The 20,962-nt window shown below is 31.6% G+C and overlaps 1 protein-coding gene across 1 annotated transcript in view; it reads right to left on the bottom strand.

Moving 5' to 3' along the window:
- The window catches only part of LOC148284657 (uncharacterized protein CG43867), a 650,259-nt gene that overhangs the window by 573,621 nt on the left and 55,676 nt on the right, over nt 1-20,962 (bottom strand). Inside the window, exon 2 of the mRNA XM_088236990.1 lies at nt 2,790-2,815. The gene's annotated coding sequence lies outside the window, so the exon portion shown is untranslated. The remainder of the gene's footprint in view (nt 1-2,789; nt 2,816-20,962) is intronic.

The raw sequence follows: 20,962 nt of genomic DNA, 5'->3' as shown, positions 1-20,962 counted from the left end.
TTTATTATGTTTCCAATTCGCTGAATTATTTCAAAAGAAATCAAATCTGGCAATCATTAATCCGGAAAATTTCAGTTTTACTATACCAATCACGTTACCGACAGAATTTCATATTAATAATGTTTTAAGTATACGAAAAACTTTGGATTGCTGTTTCAGCATACATCGTTCACTTTCTTATCTTTCATTGGCATACGATATTCAGCTACTCGTGTAAATAAATGTTTAGGTAGATACACGGAACGTCTCGTGTTGAAAAAATATACTGTCGTGTGTTTGAATAAAGTATTTTAATCTAAGTACTTGACGTTAACTGAAAAAAGCTACAGTTACTGTGAAATACACAGTTTTGAATATCGTAAGCATTTAGAATATTGAAATGGCCAAGTTCTTTCGATTGTCACCTCTATAAGAGATCTTGGAGTGATCCTAGATAATAAACTAACTTTTCTGGAACACTTTGATAATATAGTAAACAGATCCTTAAAAATTTTAGGCTTTATTAATAGAACTACGTCTGATTTCCAAAGTATGCTTACACTTAAAACACTTTATTGCTCTTTAGTTCGCCCTATTCTTGAATATGCATCTGTAATCTGGTCCCCTCATTATGCTGTTCATATCAAGCGCCTTGAATCAGTTCAACATCGTTTTATAAGAAAAATTGCATGGAAGATGGGATTGGAAAGAGGAGACTATTCATATTCTGATATGGAGAGGTTTTTAAGCATATCAAGTCTTGAAAAACGCAGATGCATTGCAGATATAATCTGCATGTATAAAATTATGAACTGTCTCATTGATGCCCCTGAAATTTTGCAAAAGATTATTTTTAACGTTCCCACCCGTAGACTAAGAAATAATGAAATGCTTTTCCTCGGTCACTACAGGACCAATTATGGTGCACAGTCGCCTTTGCCCAGAATGATCAGGCGGGTGAACGATCATCAAGATCTTGATTATTATGGTGTAAGGATGTCTTTCTTTACAAATCAGCTAAAGAATCTGTATAGTTAGCCTATGCTTTTTACTTAATCTAAAAAATCTATCATCTGTCTTTGCTGCTTATTTCTGTTCCTTATATTTTTTTATTCCTTTGTAAAAATTTCTTTTAATTGTAATGTTTATAATGGACTTTGTCCGTAAATAAATAAATAAATAAATAAATAATAAATAAATAAATGTGTGTATATATACATCAATAGTTAAATATTATACGACATTTAAATTAATTGAACTTACTTAACTAATTAATATCAAAATAGATTTGTTTTCGCCAGTGTTTGTGTCCGTGTATGATTATGAACCAAAATAAGGAAAAAGGAAAAAATACAGTTACCTAGAATAAATAATAATAATATATGTTACAAAAAACACAGCAACAAAATAATAACCAAATATTGCTTTAGCGTAAATTATCATGTTCCAAAAAGTAAAACAACTCTCTCTCTCTCTGTGGTAGGTCCAAGGATCTTCAATTTACTGGATCAGGTGAAAAAGGAATCTGAATCTTTTTCATAATTCAAACATGGTTTAAGTAATTAATTTCTTCGAATGGGAATGAATCACTCTGATAGAATGTGGAATAACTGGTGAATGATATATTAATACGAGTATATATATGTAAACATATAGATGTATAATGCAAAATTATTAAATAAAAAATGCAAAAGGCAATTGCAATATTAGGAATAAATCGGGGGCTTAGGGTCATAAGGGCGAAACTACAAAAATTGCTGTTTTGTGTTAAGTACTAATCTGATATCCAAACAAAATATCCTGTTAGTGACAAAAAGATGAAACTCACCCGATAAGTAGTTACCTAGATACATTTGTGTGAAACTACAAATAAAGCGTTTTGTTTAATATCAGAAGAATAAAACACCTTTTACATCATTTTGTTAATTTACTAATGTAAGTTAGGGTCATAAAGACGAAAGCGTAGTTTCATATTTTTGTCTCTAAAACATTTTATGCTCTATTAACTGCATTTTTTATTTTCTTTATTTGTTACCCTTAAAAGACAGTATTATTTTTTGAAAACTGTTTTATCATTTTTCTTAAAACTGTGTTTTTGTAGTTTCGCCCTTATGACCCTTAACCCCCGAAATATATTTATCATTAAACAATTTTTAAAATAACAAAATATGTAGTTACAAACATAATCCAAAATACAAACAAATATATTCATTCAAATTAATAGAAAATAGTAAAAATACATAATTGAAATAATAAAAATGATTGATCTATAATAAATGAGTAAGTAATGTTAATATAACAGTTTATACTATCCTGAAAAATAACAACAAAATATTAAAATGCTTTATGAAAAGAAAAAATAAAGGTAAAAAAGAAAAACAATAAAAGCTACAATGAACTATTTCATTTAATGAATTAATTAGTGCACAATTTCCATTAGTCTTAAACTTTCAAAATTTCTCAACTATGTTCCTATATTAGATACACAAAATATTTATTCGGTAAGAATGAAAAATAAAGAGCAAAATTGTTGTTAAAATGAAGCAACTGAATAAAAAATAATACAGTTTAATCCAGTACCTCTCCAAAAATGGTTGATATACTCAAAATATTGTAAAATGACTAGTTTGTTTTTTTTTCAAAAAAGGAATATGATCAAATTGTTCGCCTTTTAAAAATATTTTTGAAGTGGATAACTTTTAACATTCTAAATAATTCTTAATTAAAAAAAATAACAAAACGCGGGAAATGTGTACGATGAAAAAGGTTTGTATGAATGTTTTATAAAAAAAATCTTGTCTAATACTCACATCAAAGTAGATCGCACTCTTTGTATCTGTAAAAAGAGACAAAATGATGATAATTTTTGTACAGAGGAAAACAAATTTCAGGATTATTTCGAAGAGAATTTTGACGCAAAATGGCATTTCCGGCGCCACAGGCGATCCGCCATTTTGAAATGAAATAGGAAACGGAAACATCTCGAAATACGATTCATAATTGAAAACACACACTTTTGTACAGGAGTATTGACTTTACGTTGAATGCAAACCGTATAAATGAATACCATGTTTAAAAATGGATGGTTGAAATTAAAATCCAACAAGGTTTCGAAAGAAAATAGCCGTCTAAGTTTTATGTTCGAATATGCCAGAAAATTTATTCATTTAAAATATTATATGTAGAACTGTCATATACATAACGTATTTGTACAGATGTTGGGCTATCAGCAAATTGCCGACTTAGAGGTGGTAAATCTACTTTTCATTATGTTGTATCGTTTGCCTACCATGCAAGAGGTCTCGGGTTTGATTCCCGACGTGGTTGACATGAAATATTAATTTTAAAGGTGTTTTTACACGAGAATATTTCCTTTCCCTGGACTGGTACCCGAAGCGCAAGACTGATCATCTTACCTTTATGTAACAAAAATGATTAAGATACAATGCGATTGGTGTACCAGTGCAGTGCCATATGCACCATTTAATTATTAAAAAATATACCGCATTAAAAAAATAACAACAACTTTTGTATTGCAATCCCCTGACGGTACAAATTTACACAACAATTATTTTTTATATAAAGAGATTATAAAAAAAAACAGTAAAAACATATAATCGTTTTCAAGCTTTACAAAACATACTTTAATAATTCAAATAAATGGCACTTAACGACATACCTTACTAACATTAAGTCTCATTTATTCTATGTCACAGTCGATGTACGAGGGTTGTCCGTAAAATAAGTTTCCCTATTTTTTTCACAATAAAAGCTATTTTTATTTACAACGAGCAATACATCATTGGTAAGCTTACACTTTCAGCTTTTTTCCTACATAGTCTCCGTTGTCTTCGATGCACTTTTCATCCGAGTCACCATTTTTTTTATTCCCTGGTCATAGAAGTCTCCCGCCAGGCCGTGAAGGTCGTACGGACAACCCTCGTATATACATGGTTTTTCAGGACCAGACCGCGAAACTTCAGAGGAACATTCCTCATGGTAAGCTTTAAAAAAAATTCTTATAAAGCTTTTCCAAAGTCATTTTTAAAAAAAAAACAAAAGTTTTGTTTTTCTTATGTACTTGTATATTCCAAATTGTATAAATGCTAATAAATAAACATCTATAGGTTTAACAGTGTAAGTCATAATCCAAACACAAGAGTTAGTCTCTTTTTTTGGAGAGTTATAGATATAACATTTACTAGATGTATAGTAGTATATTTGTATAGAATAAAAAAAACATGTACCATTTATGAAAAATATAAGTAAAAAAATTAAATAAAAAAACTAAAAAACTTGTTTTAACAATAACCCTCATCTCTACAAACACTTAAATTTAACAGACCATATAATATGGTGTAAACTTCTTGAAAATCATACCAGTCTGAAGATGTCGAAAAAGAGATGAAATCGATTGTTGTTCCGTAAAAATTAGTGAAAAAATGAGTCAAACTATATTTCTACTTAAACAAATAAATTATTAATACTAATGAACCTCATCCGGGGAATTCAGTTAAATAATTTGAACATTTTTGGAAAGTGAAACTTTAATTTTAAAACTTCATGTGTGCAGATAATAATAGACAATAGGATAACAAAATGATAAGATTAAGAAAGGGTCTCTGAGATGGTTTGGCCATGTAAAACGAATAAAAGACGAAATAATGGTAAAACAATTATATATGGCGAAAATGAAAAGTAACGTGAGGAGGAAGACGTGGCATGATCAGATAAACCAAAATCTTATGTCTGGTCATGTTAAAAGCAGGCAGAACCGAAGGGCGTATATTACAGGATGTATGAATGTGGAAGAAGCTAGAAATATATGCTAGGGTAGACGTGTGTGGCGGTCAACTCTCTCTGCCTATCCCTACGAGGAAATGGCGTGGTGGTAGTAGTAGTAGCAAAAGGAAAACAAAGTTGCAAAGAGTTTCAAAACTGCACTAGAGCGTAAGAAAATCATGTAATTTGACCAAAAGGGTACTTTTTTGAGAATTTCTTTACTAGCCTTAAGGAATATTAGCGCTTAGGGACCGGAAACCTGCAATAAGACGCCAATAAAGGAGGGCTCGCGACTCCGACGCATTGCTAGAGCAAGCGTTGCGACGCCACAAGTGAAGGGGGTCGTAACGCCGATAAACATGATGAAGATAAATAACGAGCCAACTTCACTTCCATCCGCGTGTCCGCTGAGACGAATAAAAAAAGTTAAATACTTTAAACAGACTACGTAAGAAAAATACGCAAACAAGTATGGTGTAAATAAATACATTTTTAATAATCGTTATTCTTGCTAGAAATTATTTGTAATTTTGTATCAATTCTTTTGTCTGTTCATGTTTTTGCTTTAAATAAAAATTTACTTTGCATGGCTGGTTGGATATTGCACTACCTGGCCTTTCGAGTTGGAATAAAAATAATAATACTTAGATTTTTTTATTTTTTTTTTAATTTTTAAATTTTGAAACAGGGCACTCATAAACATATTTTAACGAGTAATTTATAATAGTAATAATAATTAAAAAATGGAGACAATCCTTAATGTCTCTGACTAGCATCCATTCCACAAGCCCCTACCCTTCCCTACCCAGTCGCTTCCTAAATCCGCGTTCGGTGCGTACCTGTCGCTTCGTTGGTCGAATACGATTTTAATGCCATTTTTTTAAATTGAAAAATGTTACATTCCAAAAAAAATATTAGGACATAATATTTAAAAGTACACCATAAGCAATGTAACTCTAAAGTTTCGCGGTATGGACCTGAATATCGTGTATTATGGATTAATTAGCGTACTTAGATCATTGCTGATTTAAAAAAAAAAAGGACCAACAGGATTTATTAAATAGGTGCGAAGGTTTTTACGGTCACTGTTATCAAAATGTTTCTTATTTGGGTGATACCGTGTGTGTTGGATTTGTTCCGACGTTTCGGCTACCATTGCAGGAGCCATCTTCAGAGTAAACTGTAACTGGGTCTCTCAGTTTACCCCGAAGATGTCTCTTGCAATGGTAGCCTAAACGTCGAACGAATCCAATACACACGGTATAACCCAAAAAAAAAACATAAGGATTTATTAATAATTTATGTAATAAAAAAACAATCAAATAATTTTCGATGAATAAATCGGATAAAAAACATCAAACCAACTCAAATTAATCAAACGTAAACGTAAATATTGATGTGCAAACATTATTAGCTGTAGGAAATATTTCGTTAACAATAACTATCACCGGGTATTGGCGAGGGAATTGTCCGCACGTTCAAATCAAATTTATCGGGAATCATTTTAATCTATGGCAGTCATTAAAATAACCACGTGGTGTGTGAATTGGGGTGAGAAATAATTAATTAGTGCTAATTAAAAACTGCCCGATCTAAATAGAACAAACTACATTAATGTGAGATCAAATTAATTGAACTGTGGGGATTATGGGAATGCGGTTAACGCAAACTAGAATCGATATAATTATGTGTTTGATAACAAATATTAAATATTAATAGTACATATTTATTGTGTATGCAGATAATTGGTAGAATTCCATATTTAATTTGGTAATGTATCCAAAATAAAACAAGTTTATTGGATTGTAATTCTACTTCATTTTTTATAAAATATACAAAGGGTATATTGTGACGCGTTTCGTCTTGTTAGGACATTTTCAAACAAACTAACTTAAATATTTACAAAGTTTCCTTATATACTAAAAATAATTGCTATTTTATGTTTGTGGATTTCTATACAAGCCAAAATAAGTAGAGTAATTAAAATTCAATTAGGGTATACTGAGTACTTATATTAGAGGAATATTTTGGTTATATTGGGGAAAAACCTTCCATTATTTAGAAATATTTGTAAGGGTATGACTTTAAAATTAATGTAATAATTATTAAAATATTGATTTCATTTATACAGGTTTATTTTTGTTGAAAAAAATTGTTGGAAAATTATTGTTGAAAAAAAAAAAAATTGTTACATTGGTGTTTTACACAGGTTTCATTCATGTTTAATGTCAACTAACCAATAAACTTGTTTTATTTTGGATACATTACCAAATTAAAGTAATAGTACATCCAGATAAAATTTGACTAAAACGTGATCTAGAGTATAATTCGATTTCATTATAGTCACCAAGTGGTGTTAAACTAAATGCAACGTATTTTGATCACGTATTACATGAAGGTGTTGAAAAGTTTTATGCTTTAGGTGCCAGTCCAAGAACAATAAAATATTGCAGTTAAAGTAAGCTTTAAAATCAATATTTTACGTTTACCCGACTAGGAATCAAACCCAGCACCTCAAAAATGTCAGGCGAACGCGCTAACCACTTCTCGACGAGACGGACTTATCTCCACTCGATTACCTAATACATATTTTTTATCGAGTCGAAAACACTGGTCTAGAGTTCTGGTTTTATTTCACACGCAGAACTGTATTTATTATCTGCAAGGACACTGAGAAAATTATGTGATACAGGAGGTTAAAACGCTAGTTATAACAGGTAAATACGAACCGGGTTGTGGTCCCGTGGTAGTATTGTGGACTCACGGACCAAAAGTCACAGGTTCAAATTCCACTCAACCACAACTCTATTTCCATTTTTCCAGCACAAGTTATTTACGACCAATAACTTATGATGGAAAAATGGAAATCGAATTCGAGAGGAGAATTGAAATGTTTGGGTAAATAAATAAAATGAAAAAGAACTGAAATATCCGCTTATTTTTTTAATACAGCAGGCTCGAGTAAAATTACATTTAATATTTCTGATCTCGCCGGGAATCGAACTTAGAACCATCCGTGCGTGAGGATGGGGTCTTCGCTATTACATCACAGGGGCTGCTAAATATATGTTTGAATAACTTTAGTGAAAAATGGTATGTAAAAGACTGCAGGGTTGGCAATTTCTAGAAGTAGGTATAATAAGAATTAAAAGGTGAAGCGAACAAGATTATTTTGTTCATATAAATTATCTTATTTATATTTGACACATAAATGCTTAAAATGACGTAATTAAGAAATTAAATTTTATAAATGGAGAAAAAGAAAATATACTGTAAAATAATTTAATTTAAAAAAAGTAAATAAATTAATAAAAAGCTACCACGTCAATCAGCACACATGGTGTGGCACACATATCAAATAAAATTATAACAAATTGATTCCAATCAGATATTTGACAGTTTGGACACAAACGGTGATATGGGGTTAAGTATTATTTGACACATGATTTGTTATCGGCTAGTGGTGGATGGTAATGGCTTAATTTAATGGAAAAATTAATGGATTTTTACGGTTAATGTTTTATACATATTTTTATATTTAACAGAATAATGTATTAATTTTGAGGTCAATATTGTTATGATAACTTGTATGACTTTATTATAGGTGAAATATGGCGAGGTGTTGGTATTGCCAAAAGTACTATGAGTCGGCTGGTGTAGATTTGGAAGAATCGCAGTATAACCATTAACACCAAAAAGAGACTGGAGAAGGCCACGGAAACCAGCCAATGACAGGTCAAAGGCCCTGTGAATGCCTAGACTTCTATATTCCTACGATTTTGTTAAATGTAGTTAATATGGTGATATCGACAATTTAAGTTTTAAACATATATTCATCCAAACTCAACAAAGGACTTTGGTTCCATGGAGTTGGGACTTGTGTCGCAATTTAAAAATATTTGTTTTTGGTAATTTTTAATTTTTTAAATTTATTTATTCATTTTTTTTTTGTCTTACAAACTATAGTTAATGATAAAAATAATGTGACCTCACTGGGGTTACCCGTGCCGAGGACACTTAACAAAATTATTTTTTTAAAATAATTTTATAATTGAGAATAAACAAAGAAGACTAACGTCATAAACAGAAATAATAACAAAATGTTTAGTCAATTTTAAACACTACATATTTATGTTTATAATTAATTTATGAACATCTATATTATTTATATTACAAAACGCACAAAAAAATAACAAAAACCTAAGAGAGCTATACACTTGTGGAGCAGTTAATTCAATATTGGTTTGGGCGAATGAGACAATCCGTTTTACTTCTACCTAGCTCCACTATCCATTTTTTGTTTTTAGTCAGACTATAAAAAATGTTAGTGGCAATAAGTCCGCCATTTAACCGTGCATATTTTTAAAATCTTGTTTGTATATATTTATTTATAGCCTCAAGGACAAAGAATAAGTAGGTACTTTAGTTGACTAATTGCTAAAAGCAATATCTTCCAGCCAACCAAAAAACAGACTGGTCAAAAGAAGATTGGGTCAAAATGTGTTATCAAAAGTTAATCATATCGTATACTTATATTATGGTTATTAAAATGTATTATTTTTATTATTAGTAAGATGGGCGACCGCGCCAACCGCTACACAGCGGGGCGGAACTATCTCCACTCGATCGCCTTATTCAGGATTTTTACCTGATCCCATATTTCGTCTTAAAAAATGTTATTCATCTCTGTTTTATGTTTGTGTTGATTTCACTAACTAAACTCGTGATCGAATATTAGATAATAGGTTTTCGTGTAAGTTTCGCATATTAACATTCCATCTCAAGGATTATTCGTACGTTCTGAAAGCTACCCCTCATTTGTGCCTCTGTATTACTCGTCTCTAGGGCGACCCCTTCCATCGCTGAGTAGCAAAGGGTCTACATCTTGTATTGCTCCCAGCAGCCTTACTCGGCCACCTTCGTAACTTGTAATTATAACGAATGCCTCCCGGCTGCTGGGGGGTGGTTTCGCTAGGCGCTGAGTGGTTAGGGAGATTTGTAAGATGTACATGAGTAGGCCGGACAAACACACGTGTTATGTGGGACAAATAATCGTGAGAAAATAAAATAAAATGAACAAAATTCAAAGTAATGCTTTTTGAAAACTATTTTGATAACATAGTATAAAAAAATATATATTTTACAAGTAGTAAGTAAAAATAATAAACATGTTTAATATCAATAGTATACGGTGGCCTCCGTGGCGCAGTCGTTACGGTTACGACACTCGAATAACGCGCGGAAGGTTGCGTGTTCGATTTTCGGTAAGAACAGAAAAAAAAAAAATTCTTACCGAGAATCGAACCCGAAGTTGGCTCCCCTGGCCTGTTGTGGTGCATTAAAAAAAATGTTTAAATAACTTTTGCGCCATCTTCAAAGAAAATAATGATTACTCTTTTCTGCAACGTTATTAAAAATGTATGTTTTTAACATACAAACAGTAGAATTTTTATAAGGTAAAATGATGTCGATCACATTAATAAAAGTATGTATTATAATATATTTATAATGTGTAGGAAGATCGATGTTTTGAGAGAAAAAAGGCCGTTTAAAAACTCGTTTAGAGCCCACGCATATACCCGCACTAAATTTATAACAATTTGTCTTTTTCAAATAAATCGACATTCAAAAAGAAACGTGTTTACCAAAAATCTTCAAGAAAGAGTAAAATATGACTGATGGTATTACACCATGATATGATGGGAGCAGAAGGGTGTTTCTTAGTCCACAATATTCGTGTGTGAATATTCGTGACTCAAAATCGCACGTGCAAATTTTCCAAGTGAGGATATAACGTGATAAATGACCGTGAGATACGATCGGCCAGTACACAAAAATATTAAGGAATATTTAAACTCTAGCTGACGATAACCGATGGATCACAGCGAATTAAATCAACCGTCTAACCGATAGATTACCGTTAAGGTGTCTTTGTTGAACTGCACAGCTTCCGTTCGTTAAAATTAAGATAACTTTAACTGATGGGTTGCTCCTTATGGAGTTTGGTACTTTATCGCGGGTTTTCTAGCGAAGCTTTCATTGAACGAATGAATCTGGGTGACTTGCGAGATGTTACTGGGAAATCACGCAGGAAACAGATTTCAGCGGGAAACTTATTTCGGGATTGAGATTTTGGCGGGAACGAGAGTGAACACCGAAAATGGCGGAGAGCTTTGAGCAGAACTATCCATTGATAAATTGCGGTTAAGAAAAATAAAATAAAAATCGTCGAAAAATTCCTCGTTTAAATAACACCTAAGTGATTATTTATTTACCTCTGCGGAAAGAAGAGTTCTACCTGTCTGTATTGAAGCAGCAAATTATTAAAATACTTACTTATGAAAATTCAAGACTTGTTATCATTATCTTTATATAAGTTTTCTTTTACCTTTTTATAATAAAACTTATATACAAGGCAGTTCAGAAAATGTTGATGTTTTAACATGGAAAGAATGGTGAATGTTATTTAGCTTGTAAATTGTCTTCTTAAATAAGCCAATGACAGGTCACAAGCTCTGTAAATGCCTAGAGCCTTCCATATTCCCTTCTCAAAATGGTTTTCCTTTGGTTGCAACAAATTTAGATCTGAATAACTCCTTAGGGAGGAAACCCAGTCAGTTTGCAAACATTTTGACATACTCAAAACATTGTTGCATGAACTAATTAGTTAAAGAATAAAAATGGAAATTGGAAAACTGTTTTCAGGCGTTGCCTAGTAAGTGAGGTGGTTCAAGTTAGATGAATCTCACCCACGTGATAAAGATTTCAGCTCTTTTACTTCACAAAAGTCAACAGACGGAAGAGTTGAGGAAATGTGGATATTTAAACAACCAACTGGTCCAAGAAGTTTAAAAATTGAAAATTTGTTTTCAGGCGTTGCCTAGAATGTGAAATAATTCAGTCAGATGAATCTCTTCACAACAATAAAGGTTTCGGCTCTTTAACTTCACTAAAATCAACCAATGGAAGAATGGAAGAAATATGGATGTTTAAACATAGGCAAAATAGTGAATGTTACACAGTGTGTAAAGTGGCCACTTAAACCAGCCAATGACGGGTCATAAGCCCTGTAAATGCCTAGACTTCCATATTCCCTTATTTAAGGTATTCTCCATCCCTGTTGTAATTTGTTAATAGGCAGAATGGTTAATGTTACACAGTGTGTAAAATGGCCACTTTAACTAGCCAACGACAGATGAGAAGCCCTTTAAATGCCTAGAGACTAACATATTTCCTTCTCAAAAATGTTTACCTTTTTTTTTAGCAAATTAAGATCTATATAACTCCCTAAAAAAAATCCAGCCGGTCTACAAACGTTTGGACATTAAACATTAAAACCTTATTTAATGATCAATACCTTGGGTAAAAAGCATGAATACGTATTAAAATGTTTGTTTTGCTCTCGTGTGTAATGTAAAATGTCATGGAAAATGTAAAATGGCCGATCTAGGGGGGTGCGAATCCATAAAACAAATTACCAATCTTCCCTCAAAAACAGTATCAAATGACTCAATTGGTTCGGTAATCCAATATTTTCAAAGTCCTTTTTTGGAATTTTACGATTATTTTTGGCTCGCGCTTGTCAGCATCAAATGCCGAAAGCGTCGGAAGGAACATGAATATATTCGTGTATGGACGTCTTTCAATTTTTTTTGACAGAAGTGTCGAGTCATCATATCCCAGAAGACAAGTGTGGATTTACGATGGCCGAATACGCCGATTACGGCGTGCGCCGCACCCTTACTGCCGGTGGAATGACAACCGTATAATATTATATAGATGATATTACATAATAGGTATTATACTTGACGGTCAGATAGATGCTTTGGGATACGCGATCCCTTTCCCAGTACCAGTTCCATCAACGCCATATTTTAAAAGAATTATTCATTTATTTTTCCGTGTCTAGGTGGATGAAAAAAACAGTTTAATGCATGAAATAGAGATATAATCTTGGACGAGTGTTTTCAACGTTCGTTGCTCTCAGGTATTTTTTTTTTAAAAAGCAACCGAGAAGAGATTAGTCCGCCTAGTGGTACGCCTAGGTTGGCACGTTTGCCAACCATACTTGAGGTTCCGAATTCGATCCTTATCAAGATCGACATAAAATGTTCATTGTACTATCCTGGATTTAAACTAAAGATATGATTTTTTTTTCTATGATATATTTTGTTGCCCTTTGATTATAAGGAATATTTTTGTGTTTTTTTTTTTTTTTTAAATTTCTTTTTTGATTACTGCAAAAAAAATAACCATATTATATTTTGCTTATTTTTTTTTTCTTTCTTATGTTACACGAAAATATTATTACTGTCTATTATTTATTATAGGAGCAAAAATTCATTAACATTTTCTTGTATACCCACGAACAGGCCATGCCTTTGTGGGATTTTTTTGTTTACTATTTTTACTATCAATATGTATTTCATTGATTCGTAATTATGCTTTATTTTTTTAATACTCTGTTTTATTACTTATGATAATTAAAAAAATTAATAAAAATAAAAAAAAGACGTTTTTACACAGAATTTTATGTTTCTGGACTGGGATCTGAAGTGTAAGGCATTTCACCATACCGTACAACATATCGAGGCTTTACTGACAAAATGCATTAAGTAATTGAAACTAGTTCCTAGATAATCGCATTTCAAACATTTTCATTATTTAACGCATTAATTTCTCCCACAATTATATATATATATATATATATATATATATTTAAAGCTTTGAAAGAGTAAACTTTATCTTAGGCGTAGCATAATATTTGAAACAAACATCTTGTACCTTTATTAATTTAGTTTATTTTGGCAAATAAATGTTTGTCGCAAGAGGCAAAATTAGCAGTTCACAACGGAGTCCTGGTCCCGACCCTGATGTATGGGAGCGAAGTATGGACTTGGAAAAACAGGGATGAAAGATTACTGAATGCTGTCGAAATGCGATCTCTCAGGCGAATGTGTGGTAAAACTATGTACGATAGATGCACAAACGTTGAGATCCGTACCGTATGTAAGGCTGAGACAAGCATTATCGACAAAATCAAGAAAGGAGCTCGGCGCTGGTTTGGACATGTAGAACGAATGGACAGCGAAAAAGAAGATATTTACAATGCGAATGTTGATGGATGCAGAAATAGAGGTAGAACGAGAAAGACATGGCAGGACCAAATCCAACAAATACTTGAATATGGACAAGTCAAAAGTCGGAATAATCGGCGCGCGTGCATGAGAAGATGTGTGAATGTAGAAGAAGCGATATATGTATGCAAAGATAGAGTGATGTGGCGTTCTATCCTCTTTGCCTACCCTTAGGGGGAAACGGCGTGATGGTTTGTTGTTTTGTTGTTGTTGAATTGACAGATTTGTAACCAATGCTGGCTGGCTTATTTCAATAGTACTAACTAAAAAATCCTAAACGCATGTACACCATAAAAAGATAAAACCCGCATTCTACACAACTAATAATATAGGAACATTGTTAAAAAAACACAAAGACAAAGTCCCTAAATATAATAAATCTGGAGCATACAAATTAAATTGTAATGATTGCGATTAAATCTACATTGGAAAAACTGAAAGAAATTTTAATATTAGAGTAAAAGAACACTTAAGGTGCTTAAGTAATAGTAATTTTTTTTAATTCGCAAATCATCTTATTAATAAAGACATTGGATTAAAAGTTCTTCATGTTGAAAATTAATTATTAAAATAAGACAACTTGGAAATCTTAGAAATTAAAAAAGCGATTCATAATAAGAAAAAAAATAACCAGAAAACAATATTTCCTTTCCACTCCTGTCTAGTTTAAGGATCGTGTCCATCTCACTTCACACTTTCAACCTTTAAAGGAACAGCATGACAAAAGGACCTGACTTCTTAGCTCCATTTGCATAGATGTAATATTTAGTAATCACTGTAAAAATAAAATAGGATAGAATTCATAAGTTCACCATACCTTGATGAATAAGCTTGTGTAGCTTTGAAACTGGACGGTAGAAATAATAAAAAATAAGAGGTTAAAAACAAAGCTTTATTGGCACTTATCCCGAATTCAATAACTGTTGAATTTTGAATACGACTAAGTTTCTGAATCTCTCTCATCGGAGATGTCTGAACAAGAATACGTAAGGAAATCCTTTTTTCCGAGCAAGGGTGGCCAGGGAACATGGGACACTAAAACTGAAACGGTTCTGAATGGGGGTAGGAGACGCAAAAGTGTCAGATTTATGGCCGCACGATGATTTTACTGCTAGGCTGTCTTATATTGACGGGTAGTTTATTTGTTCGGTTTCAGGGGCGTAAAAATATTCATCTGGTTTTAGTCATCTTTTCATTTCCAGAACATGAACTTTTATTGTCTTGGCCCATAAAATAATGTTTTCTACTTACGACGCTCAACAAACTAGAAATACAGCCTTATATCTGTAATCTTTACATCTTTGTAACAATATTTTGACTATATCCAAATCATTTAAAATTAAAATTGAAAATTTGCTCTTAAAGATTCTACAAATAGCACATAATCTGGTGACACGCTAAGGAACACAAAAATAAATTGATTGTAACAGAAATGGGACATCATTTGAAGAATAGGGTAAAATTTAATATAAAGTGAATAAAATTATTTTTTAAATATTTATAATAATATACTTAACGGAAACAAGTTGTCAAATGGCCACAGATGTTCGCGCTACATGTCGCACAGCCTACATCACAACTCTTATGTGACAGTTATTATGGAGAATAAAAATATGAAGATCGTCTCATGTCACCACTAATGATGTCGTAAAAATCATTTTATGCAGTAAGATAAAAATCTTACAGACCTAAGTCATTAGTGCCTGGTGTCGATGGTATAAAATACTAACTTATGATATTATTTTCAATTACTCAAAGTATTTTCTATGTTTATTTACAAGCAAAATAATAATAAGTATCAAGCGTTCTGGGGTAAAATAGGAATAATTACTTTTATTTGCTTTCTATATATCTTGATATTTTTAAATTTCCATGTTTTTTTCATTATGGATTTTTGTATAATTTAATTAAGTACGTACTATTATTTGGCATATGAATTATTGCTCCTATTTCTTATATTTCTTACTAAAGTATTGAGTGAGTTTCTAGAAAACATATCTCAATTATCATTTCAATTATGTTTATGTGTATATTTATATTATTTTTCTGTTGATTTAAGCTACAAAAAGTGGCTTGGTGGGATTTTAGTTTTAGTAAAAATATATCTAGTGAATTTTTTTTTTAAATTGTAAAAATGTATAATTACGCTATTAAATAAAAAAAAAAAAAAAAATTCAATGATACTCTTATATTTTTTTTATACTACTATATTTTACTATTATTTTGTTGATTTTAATGAAACCATTATTTTGTATATTTGATTTTGTGTGTTTCTTAATTTGTATAATTAAAATTTTGAAAATTATTTTTGATTATCTTTTTTGCATTGTATTAATTGGAATTTTATTATTTATTACATTTAACTTTTTTTCTAGATTGTTATTCTGTCATTATAATTTTATCTAATTAATTTTACTGCGTATTTATATTGTTATTTATTGTGGCTTGACACAGGCATAGCCTAAAAAGCCTTAATAAGTTCATTAATATTTAAACTAGTGTAATTTTGAATGAATTAAAAAATAAATAATCAAATAAAAATAAAATAAAAATGACAATTTACAATCAAACGTGTTTAGCGAAAGAAGGTTTTGCAGTTTAAAACTTAAAACGAGAAGTGCAGACGAGCTTAAGACTACCTAAGATGAGACCGACTAGAACTCAAAACAACCTGTGTGATGAAGGCTTAAGTGTTTAATGAATTGCTAGAAAGTCTCAGGGAAGCAAAAAACGTATCTTTATTTGATTGTATATAAAATATTGCACATATTTGATTAGAAAAGACAGGATAACATATTTTAAGACTGATTTAAATAAAACATTTTCTTTTCGTATGTTAAATTTTAATTTGACTATTTTTTCTCATTTATTTTTTTAATGGAGTAATACTACACAACGTTGCTTATTTTGGACATTGTATTGAGTAAAATACAGAAAACTATAATTGGCCCATAATTTTGGTTTATTTGTACAATTCTATTTTTTATTTTTTGTAATCTGTTGTTCTCTTAATAATTATATAAAAGTAACAACAACAGTAACAATCCAACAGTTTTCGATATAATATAACATTTTAAACTTTCTCTGGGCTGATACCTGAAGCGTAAGATCATGCTTTTATATTTTTTTAAAGTTCGAGGATTCTGCATTTATAAATAATAAACATGTTTGGTTTGTGTAAAATCAAAAACTGTTTCCGACACGACTTGTTCTCTTTTCCTGTAAAAATAAACTTACACCAAAAGTTTTATATCTTACCAAGTACCAATTAGATACTTGAAAATGTGTTCAGTGTTAGGAAGTATCATTCAATCCAAAACCTATGTACTACGAATACCTGCTTATAATATGTAGCCTGGACGTAAAACGCAGAGAAAAACATACAAGAAGAAAATAAATTATACAAAATATTGAAAAAAAATAAAGTTCCTGTGTTGCATTGTAAGAATACAAAATGTCATTGTTTCACTAAAACATGCTGTGCGCCATAAAATCATAATCAAATTTAAATACCAACATTTAACGATACAGGGACACGCACTGTTTTATAATTACAAGGAGTTTGGAAATCGATATTCGCTGAACAACCACAAACCGCGCTAGAATTTTAAATTTATATTATAATATGATTTATAGATTTTTGCTTGTTTTTCATGTTTGAACGTATAATTTCAGTATGGTTCGATATTTCATTTACGTTATTTTGAATGTTATTTCTTTTTTACGGCATTTCTGCCCTTTAGAAATATGTATTAAAAAATTTTTTTTACGTAATATTATTAATAGGAGAAATGTGTATATATAATAAATGTAAGTAAATATTAGAATTTAACCTCATACCGACTTTTTATGTTTACCGGTTTCAAGAGGAACCCCTCTCTTCGTCAGGACATTCAGTAGACCAACAAGCAAATACTTAAATACACAAGCACATTTACCTTCACCGAAATATTCATTCCATCTTTCAGTCTGCAGCACTAACTATGCACAACACTCTTTCCTCTATCGTTCTTACTCAAACGATTATGCCTTTTTTTCATCTGTTGATATATTTAACATGCCCCTTAGTTTATTAAAAAATATTCTGTCTGGCTGCGATACGTTCCCACTTGCTATTTAATCATGCTCACGCCCTCGCACGCCCTCGCACACCTGAACACACTCCCATACGAATACACACAAACACATATCTACACTTACTCTCATACAAAACACAAACACACCCTTTTGTTGTACCACTTTTTTTTAAGCCAATCAACAGGCTTAAGTAAGCCCTAATAAATTGACATTAATGAGTTATATTTTATCTAAACAGTCTTAAAATATACTTAAATTTACAAAATGTATAATTAACAAAAGGTATAAATATGGCATAATCTAGGCGGAAATGGCAAGTGTGACATCGCGAGTCAAAAGAGACAACACCGCTTGCTTATTAAATGCCTGCCCTTGCTGTAGGAACACATCGACGGTACCGTTCGTTGAAATTTTGTTCACTGTTCTGAGGATCCTTGGCAGAGGGGAAAAGAATCCGATGTTAGATTTATAATTTCCTACAGCAAAGACAAGAATACAGTAATTCATTCGAATGAATTAGTAGAGAGTAGGCAAATAGAGTATTAAGGGATTTTCTGGAAACTATCCCCCCCCCCTTAGCTTCCGTTGGTTTCGACGTAAAACATTAATCCGAATGATTTTGAAATGTGGACACGAATATTATTTATAGTTTACCGGAAATTAATGATTTATTCATTTGTTTCGTTCGGTTATTCGATTTATTAAGTTATTAACCATTCGATTAGTAAATTCATTCGATTACTTTTATATCTACTAATAGAAATAACCTCGCCTATGTTTATAAAAATAATATATACTCGAAAATACATGTTTATGTGAATTGCACAAAATGTAATAAATACAAATATAAAGCAAACGTATGTATGTGTATATTTTTATGTGTGCACGCGTGTGTGTGTATGTGTGTATGAATATGGTTACATAAATGAACATATCGCACCTTCGGTGCAACAATGGCACGATTTCGGACACTTTTTTTTGTTACGTCTTTTATTAACGTTTTTTTAATAATTCAGAATAAGCTTTTAACGTGAAACAATCAAACAAACAATTCATTGATTCGAGATTTAAAACCTACTCCAAATAGAAATCCAGTAACAAGGCAATAAATGCGAAAAACAATTTAAAAGTCCTCTCCTATAAAATGAAAAAATAAGCTGTTGTGCCTTTGTTGCACCGAAGGTGCGATACATGTTTGTCTGTCTAAGCAAGGGTCTTTTTCTACTAGACATTACTCGAAACCATATAAAACTATGTAATTAATGAAAAAATCGTATAGAACGAATAGCAAACAAAAACACGATCTTCATTTTACCGTTTGCGTTTTTATCTGCATATAAGTAAGATATTTAAATATGGAATAAATCCCGGAGGGGTGGGGGGTTGTCAGAATTTCGGCGGGACTTCCCGAAGTTTTGACAGTTTTAAGTATTTTTTTCTTTGGCGGAAACGCGTCATAAATAAAGCAAAAAGCCTGGCCTCGGGAACGCTTGGAGACTTTTCATGTTAAGAAAAAGTTCGTTAAGATTAATGAAACAATTCGCGAGGCGAAGCTTTATAGGTGTTATATGTAAAATCAGATGAGAAAACTATACGTTCGATAGTTAAAAATATTTTGAGCAAGTCAAAATGTTGGACTTCACTTCCTAGCAGGGGCAAATCGTCCATATGAGCGATAATTTGCAGCTTAATGTATTTTTTTGTCATCAATACCAAACTATTTTTTTTATTTTAATTTGCTAGTTATGGACTGCTTGACGGGTAAATGTCCTCTTAATAACTCCCTTAGGGGTGAAATTCAGTATTTTGTATACAAACATTTGGACGATCTTAAAATATGGTAATAAAACCAACAAGTCCAAGAAGTATAAAAATTGGAAAATTGATTCCAGGCGTTGCCTATAAACATATAAAAACTGTTATTACTATGGAAAAAATAGAAAAATATGTACTTCGAAAATAAAAAAAAGGTCCGAATAAAAAAGAAAAACACAAAAAATTTTAATATAAAAAACCACGTTCTAAAGGCCAGATTCTCAGCAGACGTCTTTCTCTTGAGCCAGATAAGTTTTTTTGATTTTTAATATTTAATGGGAGTTAGTGCTACAGACTGGCAGATGTAATAAATACTTATTTCTTGTCACGCGAAAGGAGACATTAAGATTAGTTTTGGAGAGAAGGTTAAAAGAGTCTACTTTATTATTTAATAATTTATGTAAATAGCATAATTCAGATACAGTGCGTCTATTTTCAAGGGTAAAACATCCATTTTTTTTGGCAGATTGGCTGTAAGTACAAAGCGTTTTATTGTTTTTATAATCTAGGTAGTTTAACAACTTTCGTTGAACATTTTCAATCCTTTCTATGTTTGTTATGTATTGTGGGCTCCACACAACGGATGCAAACTCCAAATTACTGCGTACAAAAGTGTGGTATAAAGATTTTAATGTATTTGGTTTTTTTAAATGTACGGTTTTTTACGAGAGCAAATAACAGATACTCAATATTATGCCGGCATATTGAGAGAGGCATAAAAAGCAAAATGTATAAATACGGACCCGCGAGAAGGCTCGAGCATTGGCCGACATTTTAGAACACCAGGAGCATGTGTTTACGAAGAATTGGCGTAGAACTCAACATATTTTGGGCAGAATTGCCACTCAAGAGCTCGCATGAAAAAAAACTGCAGAGAGGTAGGCACGCGAGATTTTCATACAGAATACGTAAATACACGACGGACGTGTGTTTTTTCCAGTAGGAAATTAAGTCGATTGTCGCAAGTTATATTACCGCAGCGAGGCTTTACGATTATTACACTGGCAGCGTTTTAGTTCCACAGGGGGTGGAATATAACCTCTGCTGGCTTTTGTGTAAGTCACAGCACAACCAAGGGATGTTTCAGAAACAAATTAAAACCCACCTGTCCTCTCTTCTTTATTAGAATAAATCCGTAGTATGTGATGACAAAATATAAAGTAATGCTAATT

This window comes from Micrasema longulum, unplaced genomic scaffold (assembly GCF_059751315.1).
Source record: "Micrasema longulum isolate JH-2025_06_02 unplaced genomic scaffold, ASM5975131v1 h1tg000098l, whole genome shotgun sequence".
NCBI classification, from domain to species: domain Eukaryota; kingdom Metazoa; phylum Arthropoda; class Insecta; order Trichoptera; family Brachycentridae; genus Micrasema; species Micrasema longulum.
Note: the sequence above shows the minus strand (reverse complement) of the source record. Positions and strands in the feature narration are given on the sequence as shown.